The following is a 12,371-nucleotide window of genomic DNA, read 5'->3' on the forward strand; positions in this document are numbered from 1 at the left end:
AAAAAAGAGTGCATACAAATCCATAAAAAGTAAGTTAAAAATATAGATAAAGTACATTAAATGCTGAAACGCACCATAATATTTTATGTATGGATTTAGACAAATCCAGAGCTCGGTCTTGAATTTTTTTAAAATTTAAATGAAATTTGTGCGTGCGCGTTTTGAAATCAAGTAGCTTGTGGTGTCAAAATGAGTTTCAACCTTGTTTCAACAAGTTTTTTTGTTACAGTGTTAGTGAAAAATAGTGAGAAACAGCTTATTAAAATAGCAGGATAATTAAAAAAATACGAAAGGTAGGAATTAATATTTTTATTTAATATTTGTAGTTAATCATATATTTTTTAAATTGTTATATTTTAAAGTAGAGCAGCGATATGAATTTAAAAAAAAATATATTGTATATAGGTACGCAAGATTGTAAATATTCCAAAAATGGGTAAATTTAGATATCTCTACAGGGTAGTAGGTTCCAAAAAAAAAGATCTAAAAAATGCATCTAGAAATAATAAGAAAAAAGAGCAAATTGGTCGAAGGAATTTATTGTCAAATCATTTACTCTAACAAACAAAATTGACGTGTTTTTGGACTTTTTGAAAAAAAAAATATCCTGGTCGTTATACCTTGCGGAACGTTTTTGATGTGCCACCCTGTATAATGATTGAAAGAAATTAAAAATCGCTGTCTTTCCGTGAAATGGGGGTATTCTATATTATTCCTCTAATATATTTTTGTACTTGTTTACTTAGGTGTAAAAGTATTTTATTTTTCATAATCACGTCGCAAAAAACATTTTATAATATTACTTTCGGGCACGCCACTGCGAAATTTCGCTTTCTTCCTCCACCCGCCTCTACGCCCCTGTCCCACGACGCTTCCCCCCTTCGAATCCAGAGCCTCTATATGCCTCAAACTCTACAACGCTCCCCTATATACGTCTCTCTGTGTTGCTCCACCGCCGCTCTAGGTAACCTGGGGGCTGCTGCTGGCAGTGCTCTAGACATGCGCCCTTTTTAGCGCCGAGGGTCGCAACTACGGAGCGAACACTAACACACACGCACCACGCAACGCACACTAGAATTGATTGTGTTGCGTCGGGGCCGAAATGCACTTGTAGTGGGACAAGGGCACAGAGGCAAACTACAATACTGTCAGGACAGTCAGAAACAAACTAAAAAAATAACTTTGAAAAAGATAAACAGACTGTTTTGAATCGTTTTTTTGAGTTGTTGAAATGTTGTGATAATTGTGATATGTCTAGGTTAGATGCGCGTGTAATTTTGAGTACCTGAGTAAGGAGAGGAGGAAAAATAAGGAAGAAAATCGTGAGGAGGAGGTATGGGGGAGTGAGGTGGCTGGAGTGTAAGGAGGAGGAAAGCAGAGGTGCATTTTTTCAAGGTGAGTAAAAGTAGGTTTAGTTAGGAAAAAAATAAAGAAAAATTAACTGCAGTATAGTATTTGCAAAAATAAGATTTATTATTAAAAATATGGGTTTTCAGAAACGCGTTTTTATTTTTTTTTTGTAATAGAGTTCATATTTAACTGCAGTTTTAGTTATAACTACAGAATTAAGCGCATTTTAATATAATTTATTTCATTTTTGCAATTAAAATTTAATATATTAATTCTCTTATTACTCTATATCTATAATTATCTATAATTATTTTTAAAAGAATTAAAAAATATATTTGCAGAGCTGACAATTTTTTAAAGATTTTGCCTCAATATTTGCAAGATGTAAAAATTCATTTAAAAATTGAAGTAAGATATTTTAATATGTTCTTTTTTGTTGTAAATATACAGTGTGACTTGATACATTTTTCTACTAAATTTGAAGTTATTTTGGTCTCGATTTTTTGTAGTTATTTCGACTTAATTCGTTTTTTTTAATAAAATAGTTAAAAATTATAAAAAATGCAAGCTATTGATCATAATTATAGTGTTCAAAATACTTTTTAAAATTATAATTATTATACAAAAGTAGATATTTTTCGGTAGGTATATACAGGGTGAGTCAAAATTACATGACTTTAATTCTAATATTTCAAATGTAATACGATGAGATGTTTGTTATACTAAAGTCTGTCTAACAAATCGGGAAACATTTCTACAAAGGTAGGGTAGTATTTTATATATACAGGGTGTTTCAAAACAAATGCGAAAAACTTTAGGGGGTGATTCCTTGTTCAAAATAAAGGGTAGTTTGCTTTATAAACGTTGGGTCAAAAGTCAACCACTACGGAGATATCGCGGTACAAAGATGGCGGAAAAATAATGTTTTTATGGTAATTTTTTTACTTTTTTAAAATGAGTGGAAGGGGTTGAAATAAACTACCCCTATCATTCTTGTTAATGAAATTTAAAGAAAAATCTTATCAAACACATGCAAATGCTTTAATTTGGATAGTTTAGTTTGTTTAGAAACTTTTTTACCTCGTGTTTTTTTGATAAAACTCACCGATTGGAAATTAAAAAATAAAATGTAAAGCATTACATGTCAGGACAAAAAACATTTTTAGATTAAGAATCTAGTGATAATAACGATAATAATAATCATCTAGATAATAACGTATTGCAGTAGAGTAATGTCAAATAAAATAATATTAGGAACATCCTAAAAGTAACAGCGGCCGACTAGATTTTTTCCTAAAAAATTACAGCAGCCCACTAGATTCTTTATCAGAAAATGTTTTTGTCCTGACATGTAATGCTTTACATTTTATTTTTTAATTTCAAATCGGTGAGTTTTATCCAAAAAAAATACAAGAGATAAAAAAGTTTCTAAACAAACTAAACTATCCAAATTAATTTGCATGTATTTGATAAGATTTTTCTTTAAATTTCGTTAACAAGAATGATAGGGGTAGTTTATTTCAACCCCTTCCACTCATTTTGAAAAAGTGAAAAAAATTACCAGAAAGTGTGTTTTCATAACAGTAATGCTTCCATAAAATTTTATTACTCTATCTCTTTTCGTTTTCAAGATAAAAAATAAAAACATTATTTTTCCGCCATCTTTGTACCGCAATATCTCCCTAATGGTTGACTTTTGACCCAACGTTTATGAAGGAAACTACCCCTTTATTTTGAACAAGGAATCACCCCTGAAGTTTTTCGCATTTGTTTTGAAACACCCTGTATATCCATTACAGATTTCATCGAATACTTGTCTAATAAAAAGTGGTAATGTGTTTTGATCACTATTGATAACTATGTAATATGTAATATATCGATGGCATGAGCTAAAGGCTGGAGGATTTTAATGTACTCTTCAATATATTCGAGATAAATATCTTTTGTTCGTCTTTCGGGATACATAAAAATTAACATTTTATTTACTAGTGGTATTGAACATTGTTTTTTATTCAGCTGCTTGCCTGCTGCCTAAACAGTTTAAAAAGAAATGCTGCTGTTAAAAATTTATCATGAAAATATATAAAAATATAACTTAAGCCTTTTATAAAAAGATTTAAATCTTTTTAATGACTCTTATAAGTCTTTTTCTAAAAGGACTTATGTAAGGGCTCGAACACACCGACGACCAGGTCGCACCGGCCAGGCCGCAGCTACCTCTAAAGCCATTAAATCAAATGATAGAGCGCACACTAACGTCCTGGCCGTCCGTTGGTCGTTGCGACCAGAACACTGTACGGAAATATTATTATTTTCGCTTGTTGCCGGTTTTCTTCCAAATTAATAATTTTTCAGATGAAATCCCTCAAATTCAAGGTACAATATTTTATTTTCTATAAGATATAGTGTTTTAGTGTAGTTTTTGCACACGTGCAGAAAATCCAAAGAAATAGTATACAGACTGGATCAAAGGTAAACTTAAATCTAATCCCTTTTTTTTATCAAGGATCGATTCTAGTAAAAACTCAAAACATTTTTATATGACATACCTACTCTATTTATGGTTGGTATGATACTTGTTATTATACCTTTGAGTTTCGATGTTAAAAAATAAAAAAAATAATATTTAAAGTTTTTCTACAACCACTTGTTTTTTTTATTAAATTAGTTTTTTTAGTTGTATTGTAGTCATGTACAAGGAAGACAACTGTATTTTAAATATTATATTTAATTTAACGTTTTTCAAACAAGGTTCATTAGTACATTATTTTGAAAAAAAAATAAGAAAGTAACTTAAACATTCATAAAAATAGAAGTAATTACTGTTGTAGATTCTTCGTTATATTGTAAACATTGAAATAACTGGCAGCTAAACTTTCTACCTGCTTATATTTAGAGCCAGTGTCTGACGATCTTTTTTTATGATGACCCTAATATGTTTACTTCGAAAGTCGATAAGGGCGCCATATCAGTAGAAAAAAAGAAACAGAATATCTCCCTTACACTCCCGTACACTGGGTGCCTGCTCACCAAGGGATAGAAGGCAATGAAAAAGCAAATAATCTAGCTAGGAAAGGAGCGAACACTCCACTAACTGGACCAGAACCGTTCTGCTTTCCAAGTGGTAACCAACTCAAGGCGGAACTCAAGAACTTGGAAGATTCCATCCGCAACCTGGAATGGAAATCTTGCAATGGTCTAAGACACTCGAAGAAGTTTCTGAGGGCTTAAGATCAAGAAAAAAAAAATCACAGATCTTCCTGGGTCTGAGTAAGAACAATCTTCGGATTGTCACGGGGTTTTTAACAGGACACTGTCTCCTCAATGAACACCTCAGTAGATTGAAACTAAGAAGAAACGGCGAATGCAGATTCTGTGGGGAAGATGGTGAAACACCAGTACACCTCATCACTGAGTGCGCCGAGACGACAACCATTCGTGCCATGAATTTTGGTACGACTGATATTGGAGATGGAGAACTACCCTCTATAAAACCGTCCCAGATACTGGCTTTTGTCAAAGCCCTGGGACTGTATGATGAGTTATGATTCAAAAAAGGGGGACACAATGGATCTGTAAGGTCGAAGTGATTAACCCCCCTCCCACTCATTCTAAATTCTAAAATTCTAAATCTCCCTTTTTGTCGGTCGCGCGTACACAATGCTTTTTGTTTGTTGTGAATAGCAACTTCGCTTTTTAGTTAAATCGGATATTTTAACATTTCTGAAACAATATTTTCTAATTGGTAAAACGTAAAAAATCGTTAGATTTGACAACTCTGTTGAAACTGGTCGTTCATCTGGCCGCAGCTAAAAACGCAATACATCCGGCCAGCCGACGGCCAGGTCGTTGCGACCTGGTTGCGACCTGGTCGTCAGTGAGTTCGAGCCCTAAGAGTCTATCCTGAGAGTCTATCGAGCCCGATCCTGTCGTGTTGAGCCATACCTAAAATTCCAAACACACGTGCTTTGATTAAGGCTTGATTAAGGTTTGCAGAGCTTCAGCATTTGCCATAAATTAGCGAGCAATTTGTTACAAAACCATATAAATTATATATCATTGTAATCAGAAAACTTCAATCTATTTCTTATTGTAACGGAATTTTAAATTATGTCTTTATTAATTCTTTAATAGTTCTGTTATTTTTTTCATGTTTTTCGTTAATTTTATAGTAATTTTTTGTTAAATACTCTTAAAATTCGTCCCATCTCTCTCCAAGGCATCGCAGCTCTAATTAGGGCCAAACCAAACAATGGCGCTGCTATTGTTCCCCCTTGGCGCCACCCCACCGGCAAAATTGCATTCGTCGTCCTTGTCCCTCGCTACTGCTCTCGGAAATAAAGGTGGAAAAACTCGCGAAAGGGTGCATTTTGGGGAACAAAGGGATCGAACGGTGCCGGGCTTAGGAAGAGAATAGCGGGCAGAGTGGACAATGGGTATAGCGTAGGGCGCGGACAAAAACTGGAATATGCGTTTGCATAATATATATTCGAGTTTGCTTGGTTGAGAATTTTTGGTCAGTTTTTCTCTCTTATATTTAGGGAGATTAAATAAAAATTAGTATGAACGTTATGGATTTTAAACTAGTTATAGGATTTAGTTCGAGAATGCGTTGAGGCTGGACGCGCACACAGAAAGGGCAATTTTTTTAGTCAAAACGTTCCTGTCTTTTGTTTTTATGTCAATTTTTGCTAAAATTCCTAAAATAAGTATTAGGTATGTCAAAGTTTGCTAAAAAATATAGATGGACTTTTGCTAAATAATTATTGCGGCATTCATTGTGGATAAAGTAAGAGTATTAATTTTTATTTTTAGATTAAGAGGACATACTATAACCTTTGAATAATTAGAAGACTAAGGAAAGAGCATATCAAAAATCTTAGGTACACCGCGATGGGCCTCAAATATGGCCGACTTAAATTCCGGTTTATCAGTGTCGTTCTAATTTTATTTAAAAAATGTAAAACTATGATGTAGGGTAGACGTGGGGTAGACTCAATAATTTGTTGTTTTATGTTACGTTGTGAATAAATGTTGGTAGTTATTAAAATTGTTATAAAAATATATAATTCTAATAAAAATAGATAAGTTATAGTAAGTATTTATTAACACAAACATCCGATACGCTACTGAAGCAGGTAAGTCAAATTAACGTATCTAAATTCTTTGACATCTAATCTTTGGGAAGTAATAAATAAAAGCTAAAATGCAAGAAAAATATATAATTTAGTTAATTTAAGTGAATTTCATAAATGATCGGTTTACTACACGTATGTATATTATATAGTCACTTACTAGCGAAAAGTTGTTCCATTATTTCACTCAATTTTTGCCGAGATCTACCGCACGCTACACAACCCACTATTTTAGAATCTTTTTCGATAAATCGCGATAGTGTCACTGTTAATTTAAGTTCTGCCACAATTTCCATCTAGATTTACTACCTTTATACAACTATCAGTAGTAGAATAAATAATAAATAACATAAAATAAGCTCCGTAAAGACTGACAAATCCACAAAATTTCAAATCAAATTCAAATATGTCAAATGAATCGTCAAACAGAACTGTCAAGGATCCCCACCCTAGAGTGCTTTTATGGCGCTTTTTCCGCCCACCATGCATGAATACATGGATAGCATTATGCTCCTTCCTTAGTCTTCTTATTCAAAGACTATAACTGGCTATGCTGTCAATACAGGGTGTCCCAGAAATAAGTGCAAGTATTTTAAGGGCTGGTAGATCTCGATAAAAGAAACATATTTTCTCTTTATCGTTTTTCAAATAAGTCCAAAATAACGGAGTTATTTTACTTTGAAAATTTCCAAAAAAAAATGATTTTTTACTAAAATTTTGAGAACCACTGGATCTTTTCTTCTGGATTTTCTTTCTTGTAAATTTAATCTAATACCTATGTTGCCATATTATCAAGAAATTATGTTTTTTAACTAAAAACTAAAAAAAAATTGACACCCCGTATATCTAGATAATTATACATTATAGTCTATGAATTTTATTGCTAGTCAAAATTTCGACAGTGACTCACTCACTCAATTCAACATTCTAAGGTACTTCTAGAAATCAACAAACTTCAAACTTTGAATTTACAACCTTAAATAAGTGGAAATATTTTTATAGGAGTAGTAGTATATTACAACTCCAGAAATACGTCTATGGGGTTTATTTAGCGAAACATTTTTTTGTTGAAAATTTGGAGTTTTTAGTAAAAAAACATAATTTCTTGATAATATGGAACATAGGTAGTAGATTAAATTTACAAAAAACAAAACCCAGAAAAGATCCAGTGGTCAAAATTTAAGCAAAAAATTATGTTTTTTTAATTTTCAAAGTAAAATAACTAGGTTATTGTGGACTTATTTGAAAAACTGTAAAAAGAAAATATGTTTCTTTTATCGAGATGTACCAGCCCTGAAAATGTTTGCACTTATTTAAGACTCACCCTGTATAGAGGAAGAGCAATTTGTGAATACGGGTCTGCATTCAAAAGGTTAGGGGCGCATAAACTTTAGGCCTCATACATATATGCCTCCTCCCGACTATTGATTGACTTCATTGGCACCACGGTGGCATAATAGACAAGGAGACTAATAAGCATCCCTAGAACTGCCGTATATCATTCCTTCTCTTCTACCCACTTTCCTGGTATCAAACTGGGACATCTAAAAACAGTTTCGTTGTTATTACTTCATATCTTCCTCACAACAGTGTCAGAAATATATATGAACGGGATATTATTTATTCAAAACTAAAATGACAGGGTGCTAGGAGCGACATCATATGACTATTCCAAGGGAGATTAATTTTTAATAGGGGTATTAAAACTTTTAGACGGTCGGTTGATATTGCACTGAATCCATAATTTTTTTTATTCAAATTTCTATATATATTGACAGAAACAACAACAGGAAAAACAAGCAACAGAAAAGGTTAAAACTGATATTGCAATTCATGTTATACCAAATATCTTTTTAGTCACGTGTCCTTAACATATCCCCATAAAAAAACAGACTAGATAAAATCATTTTTACGCCGAAGCACAAAAGTACGAAAATATATTATTAAACTGACATAAAAAAGTGTCAAATTTAAGGAGGGTAACCATATTTTCTCGACATATAATTACTTACAAGAGGTTAAGTTTAATTTTTTTTATACTATTTGCAACGCTTGAAATTGTTTAAAAAATATTTGTGGTGTTTGAAAAAAAATAGCATGTTCTGTTTGTAGCAAAAGTGACTTTTTCTGCCTCGTCTGTAATGTTCATCCGTCAAACATATAGCCGCGTCACAAAAAGTATCATTTTTACTCCTAATAAAACAACATACTATTAATATATTTTCTTTGATGTAGCATTAAATTAATAATTCTTTTTTATTCAAATTTCTACAAATATCGACAGAAAACAACAGGAACAACAAGGTTAAAACTAACATTGCAATTCATGTAATACCAAATTTATTTGTTTATTTTCTTTGATATTTTTATTTGTAGTTCTATTAAACAAAACAAATAGAACTCTACACAAATAGAATGAAACCGTATAACTAGCAATCGATAACGTTTTGCTTTCATTTAAATCAATACCCAATTAGAAAGTAAACCCCGCCGCATTGCATAGAGCTCAGCACGAAACCGTCGGCGAAAGTAAAAGTCGGAAACCAAACAAACCCCCCAACTACTTTCCTTTTCCCCCATTCCCTCCTCCCATAACCTGCCAGCCCACTTTCTATGACGCAAGCAGCCGCTAGCATAGTTCTCTTTATTTCCTAGCCCAGTTTCTTGGCTTGCCTCCCACTATTCCATGTTCGGTTTCCTTCGTGCCTCCCCCCTGTTCGTCTTTGGCTCTCTCCCGCGTCCTCCACAAGGTCTTTTCTTCCTACTCCCTGCTCCTCCGCGTCCTTTTGTAGTGTTTGGTTCCCTTTCCCTTCATGGCTGTGTTACGTTTCCTCCAAGGCAACGACGGCATGTCGTAATTACGGAGATGACATTGTTCGAGGGTTGGTGGTGAGTTAAATTTTGTACTAAATTTAGTACAAAAAATAAAATACAGGATATAAAGAAATTTTTTTAATGATTCACTTTTTTGATGGTTTCTCGTAAGGTCGGAGAAATTACAAAGAAGTGCGAGGGTTGGTTGTATATTAAAAACTGTACAAAATTTAGTACAAAATGTTTAGAATTTGTACTAAATCTAGTACAAAAAATAATATACAAAATATCTGAAATTTTTTTAATGCTTTACTTTCTTGATGGTTTCTCTTAAGGTCGGAGAAATTATGAAGACATTGTGCGAAGGTTAGTAATATATTAAAAATTGTACTAAATTTAGTACACAATGTTTAGAATTTGTACTAAATCTAGTAGAAAAAATAATTAACAAGATAACTAAAAAAATGCTTCACTTTCTTGATGGTTTCTCGTAAGGTCGGAGAAATTACGAAGAATACATTGTGCGAGGGTTGGTGGTGTATTAAAATTTGTACTAAATTTAGTTCAACATATTTAGAATTTGTACTAAATAATATACAGGACACAAATATAAATAATTTTTTAACGCTAAAATTTGTTAACGCTAAATTTTCTCGTAAGAACATTTGTACAAAAAAAATTGTAAAAAAAATTGTACGAAATTGGTGGGCTAAAGTTTGTAATATATACCTCTTCTTCATTTTTAAATTACTTTTATCCTCTACGAGGTGGTGGGTTAAAATTTGTACCAAATTTAGTACAAAATTTTTACAATTTGTACTAAATTTAGCACAAAAAATAATGTAGACAATTTCTAGAACAATAATTTCATTAATGCTACGCTTTCTTGATGCTAAAATCTCTTGTAAGGCAATTTATACGAAAATATTGGAGGGTTTGTGGTAGATTAAAGTTTGTACTATATACTCCCATTTTATTTTTAATACTCCTAAGTCCTACAGAAGTTCTTAGAGTCCTTCTCCTTGCTTTCTTCTCATGTTAGGTTGTGTTAATTGAGACGAGATTATGGAAAGATTGGTAATGAGCTAGAATTTGTACTAAATTCAGTACAAAATATCTGAAAGAAATACAAAATTTAGTACAAAAAATAATGTTTAAGATGTCTAGAAAAAAATCATTTTTTAATGCTAGATTTTTTTAATACTAAATTTTCTCCTAGAGTTAATAAGCGAATATGAGGGTAGTTTTTTGGTAGGCTGAAATATAGCTCACTCCAAGAGATGGATAAATGTACACATTCATAGAGAAATAAACTTGTGTGTAACTAAACTCATGACATAACTTTATCCACGAAGTTTTTAGGATTTCAGGTTTAATCTCTGAACATTTATTCTTAGTGAGCCAAGTAACGCGGGTCTATAAGACGGTCAATTTCCAAATGCAGAATGGCTAAAATAATACAGCCTCCCTGAGGGATACCAGAGAGCCATTTTTTTCTTTAAAATATTTCTAAATTTCCTTCTCATTGTTCATAATTTAATCTTCGTAGTAACAAAGCATTTTATTAAAAAAAATATTCAGTACATTTGACAATAGCCCTACAAAACTCCCTCTAGCAACACAGCCACGCACGTAACGCACACGTACGTGCCAGTAGGAGATCGAAAGTGAAACCAGACCGACGACGATGGCAAATTGAAACGGAAAGCGAAAGCCTCCCCACAGCCGGCTGACGCTGCTAGGTTCGTTCGCATCGACTACCCCCAAACTGGGGATTTCGGGGAGGTTTGGAGAGGTCTTTGGGGGTCCTGGAGGGACTGGAAAACGGTGCAGGGTGAGGGGAATTGAGTTGGGAGAGTGTGAGGCGAGGTGAAGTGTAAAGGGGAAGGTTGTATGGCGTTGCGTTGAGGATTGGGAAACTATAATGTATTTGTTTGTTTTTTATTGGTGTTCAAGGTTATCTGAGGAAAGGGTTATGCAGTTTATTTTAAGAAAAACGGTGTAAAGAATATAGAGGTTTATATTCGACAGTGATTTTTGATAAAACTGGTTTATCATAATTTGATAGAGTATGAGAAACGTTTCTTTTAACAATATTTTTTTATATTTCTTTAAATAGTGTGCTAGATTTGTGTCTTTATGTTAGATATGAAATAAAGTTTGCAGGACCAAGAAACGAGAAACCCTTTGCCTGGAAAAGTTGCCGACGTTTCGACTGATATTCTTGTTTTTTGAAAGATATTTTTTGTTGACATTCTTATCAAACAATTGCGCAACGCATCAAATGTTACCATACCCATCAAATGTGTTGCGCAATTTGTTTGATAATGTATGGGCCGCTTTAAGAAAGTTTAGCTTACAAAAACATTTCGAACATTATTGTCAAGTATAAATTAATAATAAAACAAGGTCCATATGATAAAAATACTATAGATATATAAAAAAAAATAATTTACGGCAATTTTCTTGTCTAATAATCACTAATTCACTGAACTCTTAGTACGGCCAATTGCTTTACACCTCCCTGACGACATAATGAGTTCCCGCCAAGCATCGCACAGCCTTTATACTTTAGTTCGTTGATATTCCGCCAAGCAAGCGAGAAGATAATCGTATTAAGCGAGTAGATGGCGCTCCGTACAGTGAAAATAATAAAAGTCTTCGAGTTTGTGTGTGTATTACGGCTTTGTTCTCATTAGTACACACGACGATGCCTTGACTACGCCGCACGCAGCCACGATAACAAATTGCGGCACGATCAAAGGAATAATTCTATTTTGTTTTTTCTTTGGGAAAGGCAGTCATGGGATGCTGGAAAAGGCAGTCGGCCGAGAAATAACGCTCTAGAGGTGTTTATTAATATTAAAACCTTCACGGAAAAATAGAGAAGTTTAATAGATAGGTGCTAGGTAAGCATATAGAAAAAAATCTGTTCTGTATACTGTATAAAATTATCGAATATATTTGAAAAAATTATATTTTTTATTTAAGAAAAATTGAGTTTAAGTGAGGTAGTCATAAAAATATAAATAAGTGATAATCAGGTACCAACAAATAATGAAAATTAAAATA

At 32.9% G+C, this 12,371-nt stretch overlaps 1 protein-coding gene across 1 annotated transcript in view; it reads left to right on the forward strand.

The window, feature by feature from the left end:
• Window positions 1-188: 188 nt before the first annotated feature.
• Window positions 189-12,371, forward strand: part of LOC115876248 (zinc finger protein chinmo-like) — a 111,705-nt gene continuing 99,522 nt past the window's right edge. Inside the window, exons 1-2 of the mRNA XM_030891957.1 lie at window positions 189-293; window positions 1,259-1,395. The gene's annotated coding sequence lies outside the window, so the exon portion shown is untranslated. The remainder of the gene's footprint in view (window positions 294-1,258; window positions 1,396-12,371) is intronic.

Source organism: Sitophilus oryzae, unplaced genomic scaffold, assembly GCF_002938485.1.
Source record: "Sitophilus oryzae breed Bouriz unplaced genomic scaffold, Soryzae_2.0 scaffold_1430_pilon_pilon, whole genome shotgun sequence".
Lineage (NCBI taxonomy): Eukaryota > Metazoa > Arthropoda > Insecta > Coleoptera > Curculionidae > Sitophilus > Sitophilus oryzae.